General features: G+C 48.5%; 1 protein-coding gene and 1 long non-coding RNA gene across 32 annotated transcripts in view; one reads left to right on the top strand and one right to left on the bottom strand.

Moving 5' to 3' along the window:
• NFIB (nuclear factor I B) overlaps positions 1-12,746 on the bottom strand; it is a 482,616-nt gene that overhangs the window by 276,373 nt on the left and 193,497 nt on the right. The gene's annotated exons all lie outside the window — the stretch shown is intronic.
• Positions 1-12,746, top strand: part of LOC147366880 (uncharacterized) — a 159,547-nt gene that overhangs the window by 19,821 nt on the left and 126,980 nt on the right. For 5 of the 14 annotated variants that reach the window (XR_015169559.1, XR_015169560.1, XR_015169551.1 and 2 more), the window contains exon 1: positions 9,836-10,239. The exons of 5 other annotated variants lie outside the window; for them this stretch is intronic. This is a non-coding gene — a long non-coding RNA (uncharacterized LOC147366880). Of the gene's footprint in view, positions 1-9,835; positions 10,266-12,746 lie in introns of those variants that run through there. 4 more of the 14 variants (XR_015169567.1, XR_015169568.1, XR_015169556.1 and 1 more) reach the window with 3 other exon arrangements.

Raw genomic sequence — 12,746 nt, 5'->3', positions numbered from 1 at the left:
GACCCCGGTTCAATCTCTGGCTCAGGAACATCCACTGAAGAAAGGGAGTGGCAACCCATTCCAGTATTCTTGCCTGGAGAATTCCATGAACAGGGGAGCCTGGTGGGCTACAGCCCATGGGGTTGCAAAGAGTCAGATATGACTGAATACCTAAATCTTCTTTCTTACATACTTGGAAAAGTTCTGTGCTTGGTTGCAAACTCTGCTGTCCCCATGTTGAAACTACTGAAAGCTTTCTTCCTTAAGCGAGCTTCCGAATTTTCATTTTAAATGAAATATTCTGCAGTCCATCCAAATTGTAGGCTTTGCAGGTCGTATAAGTCTCTGATGCACCTACTTGCCTCTGTCCACGTTAGAGGAAAGCAGCCATAGATGACATGTAATAAGTGAGCCCAACTGTGCTTCAATTAAACGGTATTTAAGAACACTGAATTGGAATACAGTGTTTATTTTTATGTATCATGAGATGTTTTTCTTCTTTTATTCCTCTCATTCACTTGAAAACATGAACACCTTTCTTAGCTCCCAGACCATAGAAAATAAGAAGTGTGTTCCCCTCGGCCTGTGGACCGTAGGTTTCTGGCCCCTCCTTGGGGAAAGTCCTGCACATGTGCAGCAGGTGATGTGGACAACAGGTTCACGGTAGAACAGTCTGTGAACGCTGCAAAGCAGAAACAAACCAAAAGTCCCCACAAAGACAGAATGGCTAAATACACCGCTGCATATTTATATACAACATATGATGGAAAGAAAAGAAGCAAGTCATAAAACAGTGCAGTGTGATTTTATTTATATGAAGTTCAAAAATAGGCCCGCGTAAGCACTAAAACTAAAGTATAAAAACAAAAGCAAAGCAACAATCATAGGAAAAATAGGACCATGATTCCCTCTCAGGAGGGGGAGATGACGGAGAGGCGGAGACTTCTGAGGTTCAGGCAACACTGTCTTTCTTGACTTGGGTCATGCTTACCTTGTTGTTTATATTTATTCTTCAAACTATACCTTTTATACAGCTGCTCTGAAATGTACATCTCATCATTTTTAAAAGTTCAGTCCCTGGCACTAACCCTAAATTGGCATTTGGACCCCCATTCCATCGTGAGGGAGGTGGGAGGCCCAGGGTGGGGAGCAGCCGCATGCCTAGGCCACATGTTTCCAACTTCCTGAAGCTCCTCTGATATCATTTTGAAGACCTTTGGCATCCATCTGGCCCTGGGCTTCCACATTCGCCAAGAAGACTCTTGGCTTGTATAGCATTCAAATGTTTTTCTTTTCAGTTTGCTTTCGTCTCAGACACTAATGCTCTCTGCCAAATTCCCTCAAGGTCAAATCTACATTATTATGGGTTCCATTGTCTTGAAGCCTTTCTTGTTTGCAAATTCCATTTTTCCTAATTTCAAAATATAATTATAAATAATTCAATCAGATTGAATTGGGCAGTGGATGTGTGTGCTGGCTACTTTCCCTTTATCCCCCTGCTCCTCAGTGTTTATTCTCTTCTTAATATTTCTACCTTCTGGCTTTCTATGTGTGCCTGTATGCTGTCACGAACTGGACAGGGTGAAATTGAAAAAAAGAAAACATGTATTCAAGGTTGGAAAGGACATGAATTTAGGAGTAAACCAACTGGAGTGTGAACCTCACTCAACCTAGCAGCTGTGTGTTCGAAGCCAGTGACTCAGCCTCTCTGAGTCTTTTCTTTCATTAACAGAAGTGAGGGCTGAAAACTACGAGAGAAAATCATCATGAGAATGAGATGTGTGACGGTTAAACAGAAAGTCTGTGAAATGTACCTAGCTCTACCCCTTCTGCTACTGCAGGACTTGTGGAGGAGGGCAATACATTTCGGTTTTCTTTCTCTCTCCCTCTTTTCTAGTCTTCCTCCCTTCCATTCTTTCCTTTTGCATGATTTTTCTGCCTACTGCATTAACCTCATTAATCCAGCAATTCTCTAATGAAAGAAAAAGATGGTAGAGAAATGTTGGGGACAGGAAAAATTAAAGGTGGGAGATTTTTCTCTGAAGCCTGGGGAAAGAGCAGGGGACACACTCTGATGATCCATTTCTGTCCTTTTCCCTTTCGCCTCATAGGTCTATTCACACCTAGAAGTCCACGAGCCATAGCAAGGCTGCAGTCAGAATCTTTAGAGAGCTCAAGATAGTGCATCATGATTTGAGGGATTAAAAACTGTATTAATAAATCACTTAGAACCTTACCTAGCATACTCTCAGCACTCAATAAATGTTGAATATTATTCTTGTTATTATTTTCCTGATGATTATTATTGCTGTTCAAGACAAGCACCCCAGTACAGGCAACCAAAGTCATAAGGCCATTAGCTGCCTTGTTTTCCAAATGCCTACCCAAGTTACAAATATAGCAATAGTTGTTTCTTTCAGCATTTCCCAGCCTCCTGTGTCATTTCCCCTGCTAAAGGTTTCATTCTGCCTTTTCCAGAACAAACATCATTATAATCACTTCTTGTTCACATCTCTGATATCCCCATGGCTCTTGTTGCTCTCACTGGTAGTAGCAACACCTCTGAATTTACCACCATCTGCAAATATCATTAGCTATTGTTTATTCCCTCTCCCACACTATTAATGAAGATGTTAATTAAGACCAGAACTAACACTGACCCCAGCAGCAATCCACAAGACATTTATCCAACTGGATAAACTTCTGTTAGTCATTACCCACTGCTCCTAGACATTACCACCACTCCATTCCCTTCATCTGCTAATTTGTAAGAGAGCAGGGGAGAGAATTATGGGAGCCCAGTATTATTTAAAAATTAACACTCTGATACTTAGGCTTTTGTAAAGAGATTTGGTGGAACATCAGAAGGGCGGTTGTAAGCATTATGTATGAGTGAAAGGAGCCAGACTCCAAAAGAATTTGGTAACTGCCTGGCTCAGCTTATGGGTCAGAGAATTTAGCAACACTCTGTAAGGCTGGAGGACACCAGCACAAATATTAGACTGCTTTTCAGCTGCTTTCTTTTACAGATGATCAGACTGAGACCCAAAGAGGCAAAGAGACTTGTCCAAGGTCACTTCCCTAGCTCATGCTAGAACCTGAATTGGAACTGGGAGTTCTAACTTCCTGTCTCATGATCTTTGCAGGAGCCAAGCTGATCATGCTTCCTAGCGGTTCTGTTCGGACACCTATGTTGTTAGCATTTGCCCACTAAATCCTAGATGCACAGAGCCATGTCCATCAACTTCATCTCTTTGTCCCCAGAAAACCATCTCCTTTAGTAGGAGTTCTCTGCACATTTATTAAAGGAATGAGTATTATTCACCACGATGCACTGTGCTCTCAACCTATAAATTAGTAGTTCTCAACCTTGGCTAAACATTACAATCACCCAAGGGAGCTTTTAAAAAATGCCAATGCCCACACCACACCCCTTGAGATTTGAATTTAATTGGATTGAGGAAAGACCAGGCACTGGTAATTTTTTAAATCTCCCTAGGTGATTCTAATGCAGACAGGGTTGCGAGCCACCTCCCAGGACAAAGTCTTTTTCCAAAGATTCCAAAATTGAGAAGTTTCTTATTCTATAGAAAGGGATCAGTACAGAACCACTGTAACTTAGCAATTAGGAGCAAACCTTTCTTTTAAACAGGAAACTGACTTGCTCTTCAAACCTTTTCCATGTGAAGAATGCAAATTACATTGCCCACTCAGAATAATGTAGTTTGGAATCTATTAATCTGATGCTGGTATTTACATGGGGCAATTTTTCCAAACTTAGCTTTAACCATGTGGGCAGTAGTACCAACTTAAAGCTCTCAGGTAGCCCGAAGGGACTGACTCATTTACTACAAAAGCTGGCCCACTAGAAGCAAAGTTAAGCAAAGGACAGGGGACTCACCAGTGTTTAGGGGTTTGCTTATTTAGACATCAATACCCATTGTACCCTCTGCAGTAACAATGCCTTGCTGCCACTGGTATGGCAATGAGGCCTTAGTAGAAGAATGTAGGTCAAAAACAAAATAGTGAGACATCATCTCAGGCTTCTTCCTGGACAGGAGCCCAAGAAGAATAGAAGACAAGGCTTTGGAAGGTCTCAGAGGCTGCTAGCCTCCTGGAGTCACACTTGATGGTCTTTTCCATTTTCAGGGAACATCCCTAAATGACTAAGTGCCCAACAACACTCTTACCTGTCAAAGAGGGAAATTCAGAGTGCTCATGTATGGTGGCACAGGTTGTCCACTGTCCAGGGGAACTTGGTGTAAGGGGGTGGAAATCTGAAGTGAGAAAAGGTGTTTTCAGGAAGCCAGAGGGTTCTATTTGTAGTTCACAGAAAGGCCTCACCTGGAAACACGGGGGCCTGAAGAGGGAGAGAGACAAAGACACAACCGTACCCTCGTTATAGGTAGCAGAGACCTGGTGATGAAGGCAGAGAAGAAGAGAGGAGAAATGATGTAAAGTGTTGGGAGAGGTTATGAGGAGCTCTCCACCCTCACAGAATATGCTCCAATATCAGTGCCTCTCCACGGTTGTGAAGGTGGAGATAAAACAGGAAAATGTACAGGAAGCCAGAGAAACATGGAAATGGAGTATCTGTAGAAAAGACAGTAAGATATACAGAGAAAGGAAGTCCAAGGTGGGAACGTTTTTCACATATTCACTCTCTCACCAGTTGAAGTTAAGGCCCCTGCCACGCATGGCTCATGGGCTTGCCTGCTGCTGTCACAAGCTGGTTCAGCTTTGGGGAAAGAGAAAGGAAGAGAAGGCGTCCTGGCAACAGTCCCCGATGGAGGGTCAGGACAGACGCCTTAACCAGTGAATGCTTCCAGATGCACTGAAGTGTCCTCCCAAAACACTGCCCAAGAAACAGCTTAACCAGAGAGTGACTCCTCTAGAGGGGGAAAAAAAATCAGTCATGTTGACAAGGTCAAAATACCAAGAAAACAGCCTTCCCAAGTGAGCAATTCTGGGTCAGGATCACAGTTCATTAGAACATACTCTTTTCTGCTTCTCCCTTCTTAGACCTCTCGGTTAGGGTGTGATTTTTAATATATGCACCCACACAGAGGGTCTCAGGGTACACAGTGTCTAATAAAACATGTAAAAGATTGGATCTGGGGAAACGATTCTCATCCTGCTAACTGTTGAAAAGAAAGACTCTAAGGGAGGTGCTACAGTAGTAGCCAAATACTGAGGACAAATTAGCCCAGGTAGTATTTGGGCATAGAAGGAGTAAGTTATGGTGTGGTCTGCCCTGTTCCAATATTGGGACTCAGCGAGCACTCAAATTTCCCTCAGGGTCTGGAAACTGAGGCAGTTTGGACGGTTTCCCCTTTGGTTGCACCATAGAAAGCTCAGGGAGAAAGCCAGTGGAGTGAGAGAGAAGGAAATAAGGAAGGGAGGAAAGGGAGGATGGAGGGAGGAAGGAACACAGATAGGGAGGACTCACTTATTGAGCACAGACTGCTTGCCAGACATTGCTTTTGGCTTTTTCATTCATGCAATTCCGCAGACATTTTAGAACACCACTGTGAGGTTGGTATAGTTGCCCAGCTAATGAGTGGCCAGGTTATATTCAAGTCAGGTTTGTCTGATTTCCACTTTCCTCTCTTTTCCATGGACTAAATCTACATGCATATACACCTATGTATGTGTTTGTGCATATGTGTTTTATCACATCAGTGTTTCTTAATACTGCCCTTGTCACCAAGCAACCAAACAGTGCGGATAAATTTCCTGTTACATTTCTGTTTTTTATCATGTCCTCAAGCTAATTGGTTTTCCTCTCTTCAGAGTGGCCTCCAATGTTGTCGGCATCAGACTTTGCCTGTATATTATTGAGGAAAGGGGGAAAAGAGGAAGGGTTGAAGCCAAGGGAGATCATTTGTCCTGGTTCTGTTGCCTACTGGGCAGGATTTGTTTTCTTTTTTTGTGGAAGGGGTGAGTGCCACTGTTTTGCTGCCCTGCACCACCAACTGGGAATTCTCAGATCTCCTTTAGATAAACAGCTCAGCCCTCTTCAGTCCACAACCTGATAGTTGGAATCTTCCCTTTGCCTTGGAGAAGCTTGGAGAAGCCTTGGAGAAGCTTCTTTTCAAGCAGTCATCCCATACTTCTCTTAAAGAGGCACCTCCGAAACAGGCATTGAAGACCTTGCCCCTATTGCCAACAGCCTCTGTGTTGTTTTCCTGAGAGGAAGGGGAGAGGGGCTGGGTTGGGGGCTACATAGTCATGAGGCTCTACCTCCCTCCCCAGCAGAGGAGAGCTGACCAGGTTCTCCCCCACCCCCATTCCGTGTCTCCCTGGAGCACACACAGATGCTTCAGGAGGAGATACTATCACAAAAGGGTTTATTAGGGAGAGAAAAGTGTGAAAAGGATGGAGCTGTTGGCAGGGACGCCTGCTCCATGGTTCAGCCTCTGCTGTCTGCAGGCTCCGTTGATTGATCCTTCCCTTTTTTTCTCCACTCCCTACTTTCCAAGGGTTTATATTCACTTTACAAAGAAAAGCCATCGCCAGGCAAAGATGTTTATAGCATTGTATTAAAGTTTGGTGGAGAGGAGGGGAAAGGAAGGAAAAGGCTGGATTGGGGGGTGTGGGGGGGAAGACAGTGAGAGAAAGCAAAGGCAGGCATGCATGAGAGGCCGGAGCAGCAGCCAAGAAGAGGAAAAAGGACTGCCGGGGACAGGCAGACAAAATGTGCCTGGAGCCTTTATAGAAAAAGCGCAAAGACCTGAACAGGAGAAGCAGTTAAACACCCAAGTGCAAATGGACTTTGGGATTCTCCTGGCAGAAAGGGCTGCCAACAAAATACAAAATAGGCCACCTTGACGACCCAGAGAAACAAGTTCTGAGAAGGCCGTTAGGAGATGCCCAGAAAAGGGCCAGCAAGTAAATATATAAAGGGCAGAGTATGCTAATATGCTGTGAGCCTTTAAACTGGAGGCGGGGGTGTGAAAGAGGGGGACAGGGAGAGAGAATATGAAGGTCTGAGACAGAGCAACATCAAGTGAAAACAAAAGCAGCACAGAGACAGGCAGGGACAAAACACACACACACACACACACACACACACACACACACACACAGCCAGACCCCAAGAGAAGGACACACAGAGAGAGTCACACACAGAGAAAGACAGGAAAGGGCTGAGGAAGGGGGGTGACGAGTGGGAGTGGGGTGAGAGAGAAAGTCTCCAGCCAAATGCAGGAGACTTGGCAGTGGGACAGCAGCGGGCGGGCGGGCAGTAACTGCACTTGCTGTGTCTCGTCTATTGTTGTCTCCGAGGGGGGGATAGGGGGAGTTGTTTGTTTGTTTTGTTGTTTGGCCTCTTTGTCTCTTTTGTTTCAAGTACTGAGTTTGCTTCTTTCCCAGACTCTGGGCTGATGGAAGACCTTTATGGATTTTTCTTAAAGAGACAGGATTAGCTAGTGTCCTAGTATTAGCAATTTCTCAGTCCTAACCAGTTCCTGCCTAAGTGACTGTTTTACTAATTTTTTTAAAGGATTATATTAAGAATGGAGAGTCGATGTGTATGCTGCTTTTTGTGGTAGTAAGAATGAACTGGTCAATTTCACCCTCCCCACTAAAGCTCTTCCTATGGGACTGCCAATACTACAGGAGGCAAGAAAGAAAAGACAAAAAGGAGAAGAAAATCCTACAAACAACAGTAATAGGGAACATACAAAATTAATTTCAAACACATTGGTAAATGTTCTACTTAAAAAAACAACAACAACTAAGCCTCAAGATTTGAAATATAAACTTGAAGTTGTAAATAATCAGGAGAGGGGCTTTGAAGGAAGAAGGATGGCTCCTCATCCTTCCGGTGACACTGCCAACACGCTGCCCCATCTCTTGGTGTTACACCAGGGCTTTCCCCAGGCTCCATCCCAGAAGATAAATGGCACCGCCATCAGGCTCTGGGTCACTCCCTACCCCCTCCTTGGCCTTCCTGAAAGGAAATGACCATCCACATGCTGGGGCAGCTAGGTGTCACAACACTGAGCAGAAAGTTGCTTCTATTCACTTGAGGAGAGGCAGGGGAAAGGGGTGTCCCTCAAGCCTTTCACTTCTTTGTTTCCAGAGAGACTTGTAGTTTCCTTTTCCAGTAATGGAACTAGGTTTTGGTCTACAGAAGACAGCTTCTGAAGGAAATGAAATTTTAAAACACTCCCAAATTCATCTAAGTTGGGTTTTCAATACCTCTCTAGTCCTCAGCCAGCCCTTTTCTTAATCTTATCTTCCTTCTCTCCTCTCCTGCCTTAAAATCTCCGAGTGAAATCTCGGGTGCCAGAGATGAAAAATAAATAAATACAGCCCTAGGACTATGGAAGGGTAGGTGGGGGTGGGGATGGCAAAGGGAAGTCGGGGTTCTTTTGTGCACGGATCCTTTATACTCAAAGTAAACACCGACCGGCTTCAGTGGATTCTCCTGCCCCCAAGCCAAGTGTGGCTGGGTACCGCTGGCTCTGGGGGTTTAGGTGCCTCTCCTCCGCCGGCCCTTGAGAAGTTTGGGACTTAACAGCTTTGTCAACTGCTCAAACTCGGGGGTGGTAGGAGGAGGAGTTAAGAATCAGGGCAGCTTACACCCACAACTTTATCCACTGCCTTCCTCCTCTACCTTAATTTTTCTCCTTTCGCCTCCCTCTTTATCCCCACTCACCACGCCTTTTAAAAAGCCGCCACAGGCATCTCACCCGCCGATGAAGCGGTTTTACTGTTACTGCTGGGCTGCCATTTGAATGGGCCGGGAAACCTCCCGCCTTCCCAGGCCACACTCCGCTGGGTTTTCTCCCACATACGCTTGGTGACAACGTGGGCCTGAGCAGGCAGGGACCAGCCCGGGGGTGGGTTCGGGGAGCGGGGTTGGGGGGGGCCGGCGAAGGGGCGAGGAGGTGGAACCTCGGTCCCAGGCAGCCGAGTCCTAGCGGGGCCTGTGTGAGGAGCGCCCTGAAGGAACCCCGAATGAGTTGGGCATGCAGGGCAGGTGTTCCCCAGCGCAGGGAAGTCAAAGGAAGGAGGTGGGGAGGGGGCAGGTCTCAGCTGCTCCCTCCGGTAGCCGTTTGTGGGCACCTTTGTTTTGGGTAGATTTTCACGTCCGTGGTCACATGAGGTAACAGGCAGCCTAACCTTGAGCGCCTGGCAAACTCGAGTCTGATGCTGGGGACGCTAAGGCGGCCGGGCTGAACCCATTAGCCCCTAGGGATGCCCGTGGGGCAGGCATCGTCTGCAAACGACAACAGGAACGCACCCAGCACGTGGAAGGATCGAGGCAAAGTGCTGGCCCCAACCCTGGGGTGGGGGCGGGGGAGAGGGGTTAGTCCGATCCCCACACCAATCCAGTGGGATTCAGAAATGACCCCAGGACCAAGAGTCTGCCCCGCGCGGTGCGCAGAGGATTACGTTTCTCTGCCCCGCACCCGGCCGGGCGGCGCACCCGGGGATCCAGTTTCCTTCGGAATGTTCCCGTTGACTTGGTTTGAAAGTTGAAGCCCCGGGGTAGTAAGGCTGGCTGCAAAAATCTCCAACCACACTAATCCTAGACAAAATAAAAACACAATAGGCCGCAAACCAACCAACTCGGGGCATTTCTGTGGGGGTCTCCCGGCGGGGCGCGCGTCGCTGCAGAACCTGGAGGGACGCAACCTTTCTACCTCGAATTTTCCGTGTGTAGGAAGACCTCAGGAAGGTGTTAGAATAGGGTCTCCCCTCTACTGCCTACTTCGTTTACTAAACTGGTATAAAAACATCCCTGGAACCAACTGCAGCCGCAGCTCTGGCGGGAGTAGGGGGCGGGGTGGGGTGGGGTGGTGGCCCAGGAGGATTGCCTTCAGGCTGAACTCCGCCACGAATTTGCCCCACGCCAGGATGGAGGGTCTCTTAGGGAGACGAAACCCAGCTGGAGAAATTGCGGCCTGGGAGCCCCTGGCCCCACTCGCAAGACAACCCGCCCGGCGCGAAGGATGCGTCTCCCGAACCCCGCGCAGGAAAACTGGAAGGCAGGCAGACTCTTGAGCTCCAACGGAGTGTAATCTCAAAGAAGAAAAAAAAAAATCTTTAAAAATGAAAAGGGGGGATAAAAAACTAAATTTGAACAAAACTAAATTACAAGCCCACAGGTCCCTGCGCCGCAAACGAGGTGGGGGAGGAGGGGGCGGAACGGCCGAGGCACTGAGAGTGGGGGATGCAGCATGAAATCCGTCCCCTGCAGAGTCGGTGCCTTCGGGGGCTCCACCGCCGCACGCTCCGACTTGCAAGGTTTGGACACACAGGGGAGGCCGAAGGTGGGAGGGAGAGGCGAGAAAGAGAGGTGGAGGGAGGGTGTGTGTGTGGGGGGGGTCTTTTTCTCCTCTCGCCAGCTCCAGCCCAGGCGAACTGGAGGTGGCAAAGCGGTAGAAAACTTTGGAAAGTTTGGGTAGCGTGGTTAGCGGTGGAGACGCAGGGCAAACAAGCCATTCTGGGGAAGGCGTGGGGGAGCGGGCTGGGTGTTATTGGGACGCCAGGTCCTCAGGCGGTTAAAGATCCAAGTCTCTCGGGTCAGCTTCGCCTATGGCCCCAGAGGCTTCTAGGGGCCAGTACCCCGGGAAAGTTTGAGAACGTTTCTCTAGGAGACTGACGAGGCAGAGCCGGAGTTCCGCGATTTGTGTCGGTGCGGAAAGCATTACCCCATGACAGCTCAGAGCTTGTCTGCCAAAGCGGGATTAGATCCGCTGGCTCAAGGGCTCGGTCCCCCACCTTCCCTCACCCGGCGAGGGCCTTGCGCGCGCCTGGGATCTTTGGGGTGTTATGCGCGGTTTTGAGTCGCGCCACGGGTATCCATGTACCACGTGCGTCCACGGACTCCGGCGGGCACCTTTGGGAGAGTGCCCCCGAAGGGGAGGGGGCCACGCAGCCGGGATCGTGCTGCTGCGACGACATTCCAGCTGGTGCACATCCTTGCTGGAGGCAGGACACAGTGGCCCAACCCAACTTCTCTCCGCGCCTTGGGAAGGAAGTGTGGTGCGCTCGTTGGAGCGCGAGGCTGCCGCCGCCCATTCCACATACTGCCTGGCATCCTGCTTTTCCTCACTGCACACCAGGGAAAGGCATAATTCAATTATATCATCCAAGTGCAACACAGCCTTTTCCTCTTTTGCCCTGGAGCCTACGACGTTTCGAAGGCGAATCTCCCAATTCTCAAATAAATACCTATCGCTCCAAAGCCGAGCTGGGTTCTCTAGTAACTACTGAGGGGAAAAAAGAATTCAAATCGGATATGAATTTACAGCCTGAAGCGGCTTATTTAGGCTCATTGAGTGCCATTCCAAATGGCACAGCTCGCGCTATTTCGAGAGAAGTTGGAGATTGGAGAGAAAACGGGGTTATTTAAAGTGACTCCCAGAAAGCAACTTTTCTTCTCCTGGCTCCCTCGGTGACCGTGTCTGTGCTCCAGTTTAATGCAGCCCGTGCGACCCAACCTTTGATATTTAAGCCTTGCCAGCTCCTGGGTGAAACTACCTGTTGGGAGATTCCGCAGCCTAGACATTCGGCCCTCACTTCCCCGGTGCAATCCTGGCAGCGATGGGATGTTTCTGGGGTTGGCACGAGAAGGGAGAAGAGCGGAGAGCCGGGAGCAGCGGACAAAGTCAGCTGCGCCTGGCAGTGCCCAGTGAGCTGCGCCCGCGCTTCTGCTCGCTCTTGGAAAACTGGAAATAGTACGCTGAGCGGGGCCCCTGGCTTCAAGGATGGGCCCAAACTCAGCTCGATTCTCTAAATTAGGAAACCACGTAGCGGTGCCGTTTGTACTGGCACCTCGGTACAAGTCTAACTTTAAAAAACAAAAAGCCTCCAGGCGGCTTCCTCGGCGCCCACCCCAACCCGGCACTCGCAGACCCCGCACTTTCTCCGGCACCAAAATTCCCTTTACTACTTCTGGAAATTCGGAAAACTCCTCAGACGCTTGGACGCGCTGCAACCCAGAGGCTGCTTAAAGCTCTTGCAGGAGTTGCTTGAGGGAAATCACTCTGTTCTTACGAGCAAACAGAATCTCTGTATTTTAAAACAACCTAACTGGATGAGGGAGTGGAGCTAGGAAGGACAATTTGAGCAGTCTTTGCAGCCTGTTGGAGGAAATTTCGGAAGTTGCGGACAGGGGCTTGTCTCTCACAGGAACCTGTGGCAAGGACAGTTCGGGCCGGGCCCTGGGTCTAGAAGTCTCGCTTGGGAAGCACACAACCAGGGTCTGGCTCACGCGGTTTAATAACATTCTTTCCGGCAAACTCTCCGGCACATTCTGTCCTGACATTAAACTGGGGTGGCCGTTTAAACGCAGGCTGGGCTAAACCGGAAAAATTTCCCCCAGACGCGGAAGGCATGCCGGGTTGTATCTCCGATGCGGGTTTCTGCTTTTTGATAACGAACCCCACTCTGTTTTGGGAGCAGTGGAATTGGGAGAGGCCTTACGGAGGGGCCGATTTGGGGGTTGGAGGGGGCGGAAAGTCTCTGTAGCTAAGGGTACAGTGGAGCTTTATTTCTCGGCGCACGCGCTTCCATCCCCGTGGTCACAAAGCACTCGGCTGAAAACGAAATGGGGAGAAATATTAGGCAACTGCAGGGAAGAAGGGGGGTAATCCTCGTCTTGTTTAGGATGCTCGTTTTGACAGCAGAGACTGAGGGGCTATGTAGAAGAAAGAGAATTTATTCGTGAGAATTAATTGCACGGGGATGAGTATTGAGACTTCGGACCTAAAAGATAGCTCAGAACCTTTCCCGCGTCACAGTCTCTT

Source organism: Bos grunniens, chromosome 8, assembly GCF_055505025.1.
Source record: "Bos grunniens cultivar Pamir isolate PY7600 chromosome 8, Bosgru_T2T1.0, whole genome shotgun sequence".
NCBI lineage: Eukaryota > Metazoa > Chordata > Mammalia > Artiodactyla > Bovidae > Bos > Bos grunniens.
Note: the sequence above shows the minus strand (reverse complement) of the source record. Positions and strands in the feature narration are given on the sequence as shown.